Source organism: Teleopsis dalmanni, chromosome 1 (assembly GCF_002237135.1).
Source record: "Teleopsis dalmanni isolate 2A chromosome 1, ASM223713v2, whole genome shotgun sequence".
In the NCBI taxonomy this organism is placed as follows: Eukaryota; Metazoa; Arthropoda; class Insecta; order Diptera; family Diopsidae; genus Teleopsis; species Teleopsis dalmanni.
The window spans coordinates 216,803,336-216,816,854 of NC_051846.1; positions in this window are offsets into that span (position 1 = coordinate 216,803,336).

Here is a 13,519-nt window from a genome sequence, read left to right on the forward strand (position 1 = left end):
TTAACACTTTTTAATGTGCATTTTAAAATTTGTGTGTTTGCAGGAAATTGCACAAAATTATTTATCAAAAAACATGTTTTAGTAGCAAAAATGTAAGATATCGACTGCCATTCGTGTGCAAAACTGAAATAAATATCAAAAAATATAATCAAGAAAAAAATCTGTGAATTCATGAAGAAATATTTTAGCTTACAAAATAGTTTCAGTTCAATTTTAAACAAAAAAAAGCAATAATTATACTTTAAAAATAGTAATATTAATAATTAAGTAAATTTTACATAGCTTCTAAGGAATTTAGAACAGTGTCTATGCATTACTCATATGTGCTGCTTATCACATAAATTGTATACGCAGACAGTTCAAAACATATTAACTATTTTTATTTTATTCTATTTTTTTGATTTTGTTAGAAACTAATTCAAAACATAAATTAATCCTATTTTATTTACATAACCCCTGAACAAAAAATCTTGAACGTAATCTGATACCTGGGATTTATGTTGAGCTTACATCATTTCGCAGTTATGCAGCACTGGCTTAAGTTCAGCACTGACACGCCAATTAGGCACAGAAAATATTGCAAATAAAATCATGAAAATTTATATTCATTTTAATCAAAACACAAATCATTTCAAAAATGGAAAATAATCCAAAATACCTCACTTTGCCAACCAAAATAAAAAGCATATCCACATTGTTATATATGACATATGTAACATTTATTATAGCGCTCCCAAAAGCCTGCCATGTTTGACCTTTTTATGATTTTATAACGGCAAAGCATTAAGCATGATAAATATGTGCACTGCTTAGCCAAAACAAAAGAACACAAAACCAATCCGCAAAAAAAAAAGAAAATACAAAAGCAAAAAAAATAACAACAAAACAATAATCCCAAGTTTGACAATTTCGGACAGTTTTAAAAAGTTCGCACTTTGACCTTAATACGCATATAAGCCGACAAATCCCTGCAGCTGTGTGCTTGCACTGAGTAATGCAATCGCAATCGCAACCGCAACTGCAACTCCAACTTGAATTATGTTCAGAGTCAAACGCTCAACTATCGATAATTCATATTAAAACCGCCTGCCATTGTTAGTATTTTTTGCAATTATTTTTTAAATTTTATCGCCTGTCATTTGACACCTAATTTAAGGCGACAAAAATTGTTTCTTACCTTATATTTTCCATAATTTTTATATATACACACTGTCGTCTTTGTTGCTTTCTTTTGTTCCTAGCCATAAAACAAACACACAGTTGCAGTTGCATAGTTTGTTGTGTGATTTTCAAGCTACGCCCTGCCTTAACTTACTTATGCGTGTTGCTTACTCGCTGGCTTAATTCAAAAACTTAGCTAATAAGCTCAATAAATGTACAACACCCGCTGGCACAACTGGAACAAACGCCGATATTGTTGCATATTTAGGCGCATGCACATATACCAATTGGAAATTGCAATGTCAAACTTTTTGCACTCCGCTTACAACACTGTTTTACCTTTTGTGCGCCGCAGAATACGACATGTTGGCACCACCCGAGTGGCAGTCAATTTCTGCAATCAACTCACAATCTCATTAATAAATTGCGCTGCGTGTTGCTCTTTTATTTTAGGCTGCTGCGACGCCAACGTCACAATATTTTAATACTCTATATATTCTTTTACTCTATATATTAGCTTTTAGCTTTTTTCTTTCTTTTCTATATTTATGCTGCTGCGGACAACCGCACAAGGCTAGTTCTGCTTTCGCTGCTGTTAGTTCTGCTTTCGCTGCTGCTGTTGCTGCCGTTGCTACTGCGCTTTTATTATTTACATTCATTTACTTGCTTTGCCATTGTTTGTTCTTGTTTTCTTTTTGTTGTGTTTTTTGTTTTTTGTTGTGCCTTGTCTTATTTTTACTCTTTGCTGCTTACTTGCCTATTTTGTTTGTGTTCTGCTTGCGAAGAATTGACTTTTTTCCACTTTTGGCATATCAATTTTAAGTCGCAGCAAGCGTCGATAGCTGGCGCTGCATGTTGTGTATTAATTTCAAATGCGTGTGTCGGCAGTGTTTGATAAGCTTTTTTTCGCTTCATTTATTGTCATTGTTGTATTGGCTTATTTATATACTCTATAGTGTTGTTGTAATTATTTTATTTTAATACAAAATTATTAATGACATTTCATTGTCAAATATTTTGATAGCAGTAAAAGGCGTCATTACTTTACGCTTCCTCTGCTGGAGACTTCGTTACTCTTTGCTAGAAAACAGTTAAGTGCATTCTTGCTAAAATATGATAAGTAGTGGTGGACTAGTTAGTAGCAAAAAATAAAAAAAATTAACTAACTATAAAAATACATACTAAATTTTGGAGAATTTATTTTACTTATAACGGATAACTATGCAAATTGAAAATATTTTAAAATAATAAATAATATGAATTTATAATGAACAAGTTAGAATAAAGAAGTCTAGTACGGTATTGGCTCAGATGTTTAAAATGGGAGTCTAGGTTTCAAATTTGGAAGGGTTTTAGTTCATTTTTGTTCATTTCTTGCTATAATGATTTGCTATAGTAACCAAATAAATTATTTTAAGTCAAACTTTGTGACGAAGGCCACGAAAGCCATGGTTATAGAGAGAGCTGATAGAAATATCTGACTGCCTTGTGTCGAAGTATTAAGTTAGATATTGGGGGTAGGGGGCTTGCATCGCATGACTCACAAAGCGTCAGTGGTAAGTGTGCATCAGGTGGTTGAAATATCAGGGGGTGTGTTAACATTCGGGTGAGATACAATCAGGCGAAAGTAAAGAGATACTCGTTCATGCGATAAAACGCAATCCGTTGGAATTTTTTCAATATATGATGTATATGTAGAAGATTATCCAGGATTATTCAGGATTATAAAAATCGAGATTTTTATAATTTTCATCATTTATTGATAATCTTGCTGTTATGCCTTTGGCATTCCACTTATTTGAATTCTATATATGTACATATTCTTGCTTATTTTTTTATCCTTCTATTCTTCTATTACATAATATGTATGCGTTACTTTTCTTATAGATTAGGTACTTTTTACTATTTTTTTGTATTTTTGACAGTAATGTCTCTGTCTATGATATTTTTTCGTTCATTTTGGATGATTTCCCCAAGTTTTTATTGTATTTTTTTTTTGTCGTCAATCTCATTATTCATTTTGTCTTTAATTACTTTATATCAAGTGCTTAATCTCCTTTTTAATTTTATTGACATTCAACTAATCTGAATTCTTTGGATATATTCTGCCCTCATGCGTTTATTCTTTCCATTCTATTACGTATATTGCTTTCAATTAGTAAATCTAGATTTGTCATTTTTTGTTCAAATTTTGTGGCCCAATCGAAGATGTTTAAGGTAGGCCCAACATATCAAATATATTTCAGCTGCCAAATAACATAGCAGCTAATAATTTCAGGGTAATTGTATTAATCGGGAAAAAAAATATGGAACTTAGAAATTCATCTCTGGTATATGTATTGTTATATGTATATTAACTAATCCAATAATCCAAATAAACACTTTAAATCCGGGGTGAAAAAGTTATCCCAGATTTGCGAAACTAAAACGACATTGATATGCCTATTTATATTTTTTTGATTTATACGGACTTTGTTCTATTTTTGGATAGTTATATCTCCCGGTTTTTTTCTTTTAGTATAATATGTTTTTAATACAGGCATGTATGATATGCTAATACTATACCACTGTACTACTATTTATTTGACCCATATTGCATAGTTTATTTGAAAAAGCACATCTGCAGCAATCTAATACTTTCAAAGACACGAAATTTGAGTAAACGTTTGTGTCAATAGAGTTTCCACCTTTCGTGCCACACACCATGTGAAAGAAAATTTTTATTAAATGAATTCTAAGGATACTTCAACATGAAATTTTGTAACTACTGAAATAACATCAACCATTCAAAATGTATACTTGGGTTCCAAGAAATAAAGACACAAAAACACAAACAACAACAGTAACTAAAACTTAAACTTAAACAGTTAGGAAACTGTAATGTTTACATTAAAACCCACAATTGCACAGGCCAAGAGTGCTGCGCACGCCCACATGACACTTAAGATTGCAAATGTAACAAAAATCGTTACACAAAACGTTGCACGTCGCAGACAAAAAGAAGGGCAACTTTGTTTCTGCGCCTGCCGCGTACACCGCAACAAATGTTGCGCTCATATTTTAATGTTTGCTGCGCACTTAAATGTTGCGTAAAAACTGTAAAATTATTACCAAAATGATTAGGTTACCGCTGCACACTAACGTTTTCATACACTCTTGCTACTGCAGCGCTATTATTATTATGAACGATTTTTATTATTTTTTTGGTATAAATTTTATATGAGTACCTCTTGAACTGTGCATTTTGTCTATAAAATTGTATCAAAAAATAGAAAAATATAACAAAAAAAAAAAAAATACGTGCAACATAAACATGACTTTCTTTAGCGTACAACGCATGCGTGCCGCTTGGCAGTTTATTTCGTAGAACATTTAACGTTTAAGTGTTGCGAATGCGGCGAATGCATTTGTTGCCGTGCTGACTGTGCCGTGCACTTAATGTTGCTGCAGCATTTTATGTTGCTGGTGTTACGCTGATTTACTGTCACACGATAACACTAAACACAAACGAATAAACAAAACATTTGCATTTTATGCTTAATTTGTGGTTATTTGTGAAACGGCACAGATTTGTACGCCGGCATGGCATGACATGACACGAAAACTCAACTGATCTGAACTGAACTGCTGCGAACAACACCAAAAGCTGCAACTTTTGTTGCTATTGCGATCATAAAATTTAACATTTTTATTTCGAATTTTTTTTTTTGCTTTAGTGCAACAGTAAAATTAAAAATAAAAAAATTTAAGTAAAATTCCAACATCAAATTTAAGTTATGCGCATTCTTATATTTGTGGTATTGATATTTTTTATTGGCAACATAATTTGTCAAAAGTGCGCCATTGATGGAGGACCACCTTCGTGCACTCCGCTGATGTTCATACTTTACAATATAGAATGCAAGGCCAGCATCATAAATCTTTTTTGCGGCTTAATGTAATATTTTCAAATATTACATGGCAATACGCATGTGCAACATCATTTATCAAATACTCTGCACTTCAGTGTTGCACAGAGATAAACATGCGTGCAACATTCAGTTGAGCACGCCAATGAGTTACAAATATCTTTTGTAAGAACAAAAAAATCGGTTAATAAAAAAATTTTAATAAAATTCATGTCGCAACATTTATTGCAACTAAAATAATTACTGGAGTCGAGCATTAATCATTTGCACATCGATAAGCGAAAGTGATATGCAGACGCAATGTTGCGACTGATGTGCGGATCGAGTAGCGCAACGCTACATCCGACTGCGATTGAACATATGCAAGAATGTCAATTTAAAACTTATTTTGTAATAATTTTTTTTTAAATAATTGCTTTACAATTTTGAAAAATTGTAAATGTAAAAAAATAGTATTGACTTAATATTAAAAATACTAATTTAAAAAAAAAATATTAAACATACTTATTCGCAATATGAAAGATATATACGCCTAATTGATGTAAGAACATAAAGGTCTTTGTGATAAAAATCTAACTGTATGTTTCTCTGAATCATTGTAATCATATCTTCTCCCTATTTCTATCTCTTTAGTTTTCTTTATCTGTCTTTCTCTCTCTCTTTCTCTCTCTCTTTCTCTCTCTTTTTCTCTCTTTCATTCTCTATCTCCCTCTTTTTCTCTCTCTCTTTTGCTCTCTATATTTCTCACTTTCTCTCTCTCTCTCTCTTTTTCAATCTATCTCTCTCTCTCTCTTTTTTCTTTCTCTTCTAACTAATTTCTTGTATCTCTCTTTAACTTACTTTGTTCTCCATTTGTTTTATGTGTTTTATTCCAATATAATCCCACTATGATTTAACGGAAATATTATATTCTACATGTTTACAAACCGTCTTAGGAATTTTTTACAATGTCCCAATAAGAGGAATTGATCAATATGACAAATCATTGGTCTACATTCTATACGTTTTGTGGTATATAGTGTTTTGTGGTATCAATCGACAACTACATCATGCAAAAAAATTTATTTTGGGTTTCATCAGAAACCAACGAACCAAGTTCCAACTCATACATACTTACTAAGTAATCTCTTTTCTGGTTTCGTCTTGAAGCAACACTATTATCCAAATGACACTGTCTTCTTCAATCTCAAATGCGTTTAGTACTCCTTTAACAAGTTCGCTGAATGTACTCGTAGTCGTTACTAACTTATAGAAGGCTAAAGATCTCTTCTTGAAGATGTTGAAAAACTCTTCTATTTAAACAGTACTACATCATAATTCTGTGAAAGTACCTTTACATCTTAAAGCACAGATAGTATAAGCGACCCATAAAGTTAATATTAGAATAGAACTCTATCGTAGTTACATGTATTAGCAATATTTATTCTACAACTGATTTCCTTAATTTGGTTTTCTATAAAAGAAAGATAAATGCGATTCTTGAAAGTTTTGTAGTCGTCAGCACCGCCAACGTTCCGGTCCTACTTCTGTGCTATCGTAAAGAATAGGTGAGGTAAGCGACCTATAAAGCGAATGTCTCTTGATTACGAAAGGAGTTATATATTTCATTTGCATACTTTGCACATTATAGCACTCATTGGTATTGGTAACTTAACATCTCAACTCTAAACCGAAATCCATCTTGTTATTAAATCCCATTAAAGCTAAAGCTATGAACTAAACAAGAAGCTATTAAAGCAAGTTGTATACTTGAAAGCATCGAAGAAAAAATCGATGAAAAAAGTCGTTAGCAACCAACTAGCCTCTCAATCGATGTTTATTCTATAATATGTTAATTTATAATTCATTTATAATGCAACGTATGTTTTTTATTTGATAGTCTAATATTGATACCAGGTAAATTGAAATCCACTAAAGATCTAATTATTAAACAGTTTCTTCCACTTATAATGCCTTAAAATATGTTAACTCAAAAGAAAATATTAAGCTTAAAGCTTAAACATGAGAACAGTCTTGTAAGATATAATTATTTTTAAAATTATAATATATTTTTTCACTCAAAATTACTCACTACATGTTAACTATTTCATTTATTGAGAAAATATATATATTTAATTCTCCGCAACATTCTGACATCCTTGCAGCTCTAAACTCCATTAGTTGAATTATATTTCATGAATACAAATTTCAACAACAACATTTTCTCTTGCTACTATTAAAAATAACATAAATTACAACAACAACAACAACGATGACAACAAAAACAACAAAACAATGTAAACAATCACCATAAAACAAAAACAAACAAAATAAAATTTATTTGTTGCGTATAATTTGCATGTTGCCTGGCTTTTGTATACAGAAAACTTATTTGTTGCGAGCAATTGAATTTTTTTACATGCTTTGTTGCTGCTGCCGTTGTTGCTGACTCTTTGCTTATACGCACTATTAGTTTCCGCTTATCATTGTTGTTGCTTATATTGTTGTTGTTGCTATTGTTGTTATATTTGTTGTTGCTGTTGCAGTTGTTGTTGCAGTTAAATATGCAAATAGTTGCTTTTACTGTAGCTTTGTGTAAATAATAACAATTATTGTTGGTTGCAGTCGTACATTTATTTACGTTTATACGTAAGTAAATCTATAAACAGACGGACGGATGGCAATATATGTATATGTGTATATATATTGTGATGTATATATATTTGAAGTAGAAAAGTCCACAAATGCCATATTGCTGAAATACATTGGTGCAATGAAATTGCTGTGCCTCTAAAACAACGCTAATTGCAATGCTGTAGGCCGATTTATACAATGAGATTATTTTTTGCTTTTAAAAGGAGTTATCATATCAGTGCCAAGCAACACATAAGCATATTGCCAACTAATCAGATGTCTCCCGGTTTATCTGTCCGTCTGTCTATTTGTTTGTCGTTTGTTTGTGAACGTTTAATGCAAATGTAGCACACGTGCTGGCTGTTGCATCAAAATGAATCAACAAAAACAAAAACAACAAAAAAAATTAAAGAAAAAAAGAATATAGGTAAGAGAAAAAATAATCATAATAAAGCATACTTCACTTTAGTAAAATATATGTTTTTATAATGCAAATCTTGCAACAACAACGTAACAGCAATAGCAACTGCAGCAGCAGCAGCAGCAACAGATCATGTTGCAGTTGAAGTTAACTCATCTCGACGACTTCTTAGCATTTGCATTTCTGGATTTGTTTGCGATGCTAAATAAGTGGTTTGGCATTTAAAGTGGCGCTTCATTATATGAAATGATCGAGTGTTTAGTAGAGTGCGCGCTAGTGCAGTGCAATGCAATGCAATGCAATGCAATGCAATGCAGTGCCATGCATTGATATTATGCAGCGTAAATTTAGCGTTGCATTGTAGCAAATGTTTGCTCATTCCTATGGCAAGCGGAAAGTGCGGGAAATGGCATGAAATAAATAATGCAGAATACTTAAATCCGAAATCGAATGTTAAATTATGCGCTGCGTTGTAATGTGAGACGCACTTGCTGCAATTCATGTTGTTAGTTGCCACTTAGTGTTGCCACCACTTAAACTGTTGCTTGCTATTGCCTGACGCTGACTGTTGATGCCTGTAGCAATATTTTGCTTGAGGTTCAAGTTTAAGTTGCAATTTAAAAATTGCATTTGCGTAATGCTGCCAACTGATTTTCTTTTGCTGCATTTATTGTTGGCGAAACTTAACTTAAAATTACCGTCAATTATACGAAATTAGTTTTTTAATTGGAAACTTAAATGCTGTTTGCGCAGTTGTTAGGGGAGAGTTACTACTGTGTCAAAAGTCAACTTTACAAATTGCAGTCAACATTACAGTGTTTATTTTGTTAATTATAAAATGCAGAAAAAAATTATTTTCTTTATTGGAATTTTTAAAAGATTTAGACAAATAAAAATAGTAGCAACAGCATTCATAAAACAATGAGAACTAATGAAAAAATTTAATAATATTAAAGATAGAGAGGCAATTGACGAGCTAAACCAGTTAACTGACAACAGTCTGAAATGGATACTTCAACATAGAAATATTGAAGAGAATAAGAAAGCAGATGGTCTAACTCTTAATGCTTGCCTAGACACCGGTACCGGTTTATGTTTCCCTGTAAATTTTCAAGAAAAGTACTTACATCTTCTTTCTTTGGCTAGCCAATAATAAATGGAAGACACTTAGGTCATGTGAAAATGTTCGGCTAATATGGTATGCTTACAATAAGACAATCAGAAGCGATCTTTTATGTTCCACTGTATACCGTTAAGAGACGTATTTATGTCTACTTTCTTCAGTTTCCCAATAAAAAATGGAAGACGGGTCATGTGTAATTTTCCGATTAACATGGCCCGCTTACAATAAGACTACACCTTGGAAAATCATTAAAAGCGATCGTAGACCAGTAAATGACGTATTTGCCTACACTTTTTTCAGCTTGTCAATAACAAATAGAAGACAGTTTGGTCATATATATCTTTCAGACTAGCATGGACCGCTTACAAGTCTAGATCGTAGGAACTTATCAAAAGGGATACCATTGTAGCAGGAAAAAGAAACCATAAGACCAGAAGAAATATAGTTTTTAGAGAGCATTTTCTATTTTAAGCACTTAAAAATATATTAAATTGTTATAAATTATAATTAATATATAATATAAAGTAATATAATATAATATAAAGTATTCGTGTTGCTGTAAAGCTAGACTCTCTTTGTATGGTGACGAATATAATATAATAATATAATATAATAATATATAATAATATAATATAATAACCAATTAACATTGTAAAGCATCAATAACAAATCACAATATGAGTGAATATAATTTGTTATAACCGCTTAACTACTGTCACTTGTTGGCTTTATCAAGTTCGTTATTAGATACCATGAATACCACTAATATCAACTCTCACATGTAATATCCTTTTAATACCAGAAAATACCAGAAATTAATTTCTTGAAAATTTTTTTATTAGCTTCTGTAAATCGCTTATATAATACAACAGTTAATAAACGCACTCTTACGTCCTATAGATTTTAAATTTGCCAATGAAGCAGCGGGTAGCATCCTCTTAATATGAAATGAACAGCTGCGAATATTTATTACATTGTATGGTATATAAATTTTTTATTTTAAAATGAATTTTATTGCTAACATTACAAATTTACTATTATGCAAATACTATTATCGCTTCCTTAAAAAACCAAAATTAATTAATTATTGAATATTAATGATGTTATTTGCCTATGTTGCCAACATAAAGGAAGCATAAAATACATAAGAGTTATATCTGAAAACGGTAATTGAACATATCCTATATGTTTAAGTTTATTTACATTTAGTTTAATATAAATATATATCATGATGTCAGTTTGATTATATATACGAATACATTTTTATATTCTTTGTATCAGAAAGTTATGCTGGGCTTAAAACTATTATTTTATTAAATCAGCAGAATAAATCATTATGATAATTCATAATGAGTTTCGTAAAAGGCTAATGGTCCACTCTTATTAAAATGGAACACCTAAGTGATTCTTGAAAAGAAAAGTGCTTTAGAAAGTCATGTTACATGTTACATCAAGCAAAGAAGAAGAAAGCTATTTATAAATGTAGTCTGACGTATATAGAAAAAGAGGATATATATATGGTTATATTCATTTCGTGGTCCTGATTTAATAGTACTGTTTCAGAAACATAGATTATTTTAAAAAATTATCATATAAAGTAACATACGCTTAGCTCAAGTAACATACGCTTAGCTCCAATTTACAATATAGATCATTTTATAACCACGGGATATGCGAAGTTATGAATGGTGTGATATTTAGTCTAAAGCTATGATAATCCCCTACTTTTAAAAATGATAAAAGTATTTAACAAATTGTCAATTATAATTACGGAAAAAAAGATATTTGAGTGAATTATTTTGCGAGTAATTGTCAGATCGAAACAATGCACTGAAATAGAAACTTCATCAGAAATGGATTATTGACTTTTTGTAACATTTATTGAGTTCCCAAGAACAGCCGAATCTGTATCCTGTAGTCATGGTCATCAAATACCCCCAAAAGAGACTACCCAAGCAGAGCTCTACGAGCTTTAACAACAACAACATGAGTTTTTAAGTCATTGGACCTGATTTCATATCCTCCAAATAATGAAGTTCTTTATTGAGTTTGCTGTTTGTATTACTTTTTCATAGAATTGATATATCCTTATTCCATCTCAGCAATTAATCAACGTTATCACTCTTTATCGCGTTGAACTGTGGATTGGAATTTCATTTTCACTAAAGACAGGAACCTCTTTTTGCAGTACTATGTAACAAATCTGATTAAATTATATTATAACATCTTATATTTAAATTATAATTTTAGCATAATAACATGTATTATTTATAATAAAGATCAAAATTATTTAATTCGTGCCATAGAAAATCAGTAGTCATGAGTTCATAATGTTTTATATCAGAACTATCCACACCAGTTAAAACCGGGCCTATAAAAATCACTGAATAGGTTAGAGGGCCGCAGAAATAAATACATACGTTCATAATTTTTCCGGAGAAAAATCAAAATACGGTGATAATGATAAATTTAGTTTTATTAAATCTTCATTTATTTATCTTTTATAATTCTATCACTATCAGCATTATTAATATTAGTAGTTGCCACACGAAAAATATTTTATTTTTAATGTAATGTTAAATAATGTGATGTTAAAAATATGCAAAGATATACATATATATACTAAAGTCTTTTTCATTGCATTTATCACTGCATTTATTTGAGATACTATTAAAATAAAATAATGTGATGTTATATCAAAGAAAAATTTGCTTATAGTAAATTAGAAACATGTTGCGGACGGCATGGGGTCTTATGGGCTTTGGATAGACCTGATTTATATTAATGGTTGTTCTTTTTCGTATTTCAATTTTGATTTTTTAAAGTTTTAATAGTGATTTGATGATGTGATTTTAACTTTTTTAATTAATGTCAATAAATAATACTTTAAGTTCAACTTTATACAATAATACTTTTTCAGTAAAAATCCTTGTCTTTATTATTTTTATTTATTAAACAATTAATTTATAAAAAGTTTTCAATTTAATTTATTAGTGTGCTTTCAAATTTTAAAGAAATTATTTAACCTATTTATTGATTAGCCTATATGGTTTATATATACCTTTTGCTAACAACATTATTTATAACAAATAAACTATTAAAATACCATTATATAAATTGAAATGTGAAATATCAAGTAGAAAAAAAATGTTGCTTTAGCAACAAAGCTGCTAATTACTTTATAAACATTTTTGCATTAATATTTGAATTATGCAAAAAATGCAACAAATTGCACTTGTTACAGCATTTTTAAGTATTTACAAATTATTTTACTTGTTTGGAGGCAATTTTCACAGCTCATAACACAACCAAGACAACAAATCAAATATCAAACAATCACTCAAAACTCACGCATATCAATCAAGTCAACATCAAACATAATTGGCAACACAAGAAACTCAACAAAAAGTTGCAGAAACATATCGCCTAACGCGCCAGCGGTGTTAAAACTTTATTGCAAGCAAATAATTAAGTTGTTACACTTCAAACAAGTTGAACAATAATAATTAAAATATTTAACAAATATAACAAAGTTGAAATCGTTTTTTTTTCTTTTTTATTGTAATTAATATTAATATAGTTTCTCTCTATATTTTTCTATATTGTGTTAAATGAATAATTTAGCTTTGAGGCACTGAATTTTGTAAGGCAATTTGAAATGTTCAACTGTCAGCGAAAAATAATTTAACTAACAATTTGCCAAATATACGAGTAATTTGTTTTTAAATTTAAATTTATATATGTAATATTATGTGTTTTTTTTTTGGTTTTGTTAATTTTTGTGTAAAATTCGTGGTGCAGAAAACCAATTAAAAATTGCTTGAAAATTGAAAACGGAAAAATATGCAATTCGTAATGTCAGAAATGAGACGTGTCCAAAAATGGTAACCTTGGCTATTGCCGTAATGAGCCATGTACATTTTAACCAAAAGACATGCAAAACTTTACAATACAGAAAGCAACCAAAAAATCTTTAAATGGTGAGGCAAAAAAAAAAAAAATATTTATTTGAAGTTGACTAAGTTTGGTGGCTCTTTGAGGTACACAAAGCTTATTAAAGTTTATTTCATTGTAAATAAAGTTGCAGTTGTTGTTGTTGTTGTTGCCGCTACAACGGCCGCTGCTACTACTATTAGTTGCAAGTAAGCATGTTGCTGTTGATTTTACTTATATATATATATTTATTATTTTATTTTGCTATACCGCATGCATATTTGTTTATTGTCAAAATGACGTTTTGCGTGTCAAATGTGCCTCCGATGTTGCATACAACACAATTGCCTTAACCTCATT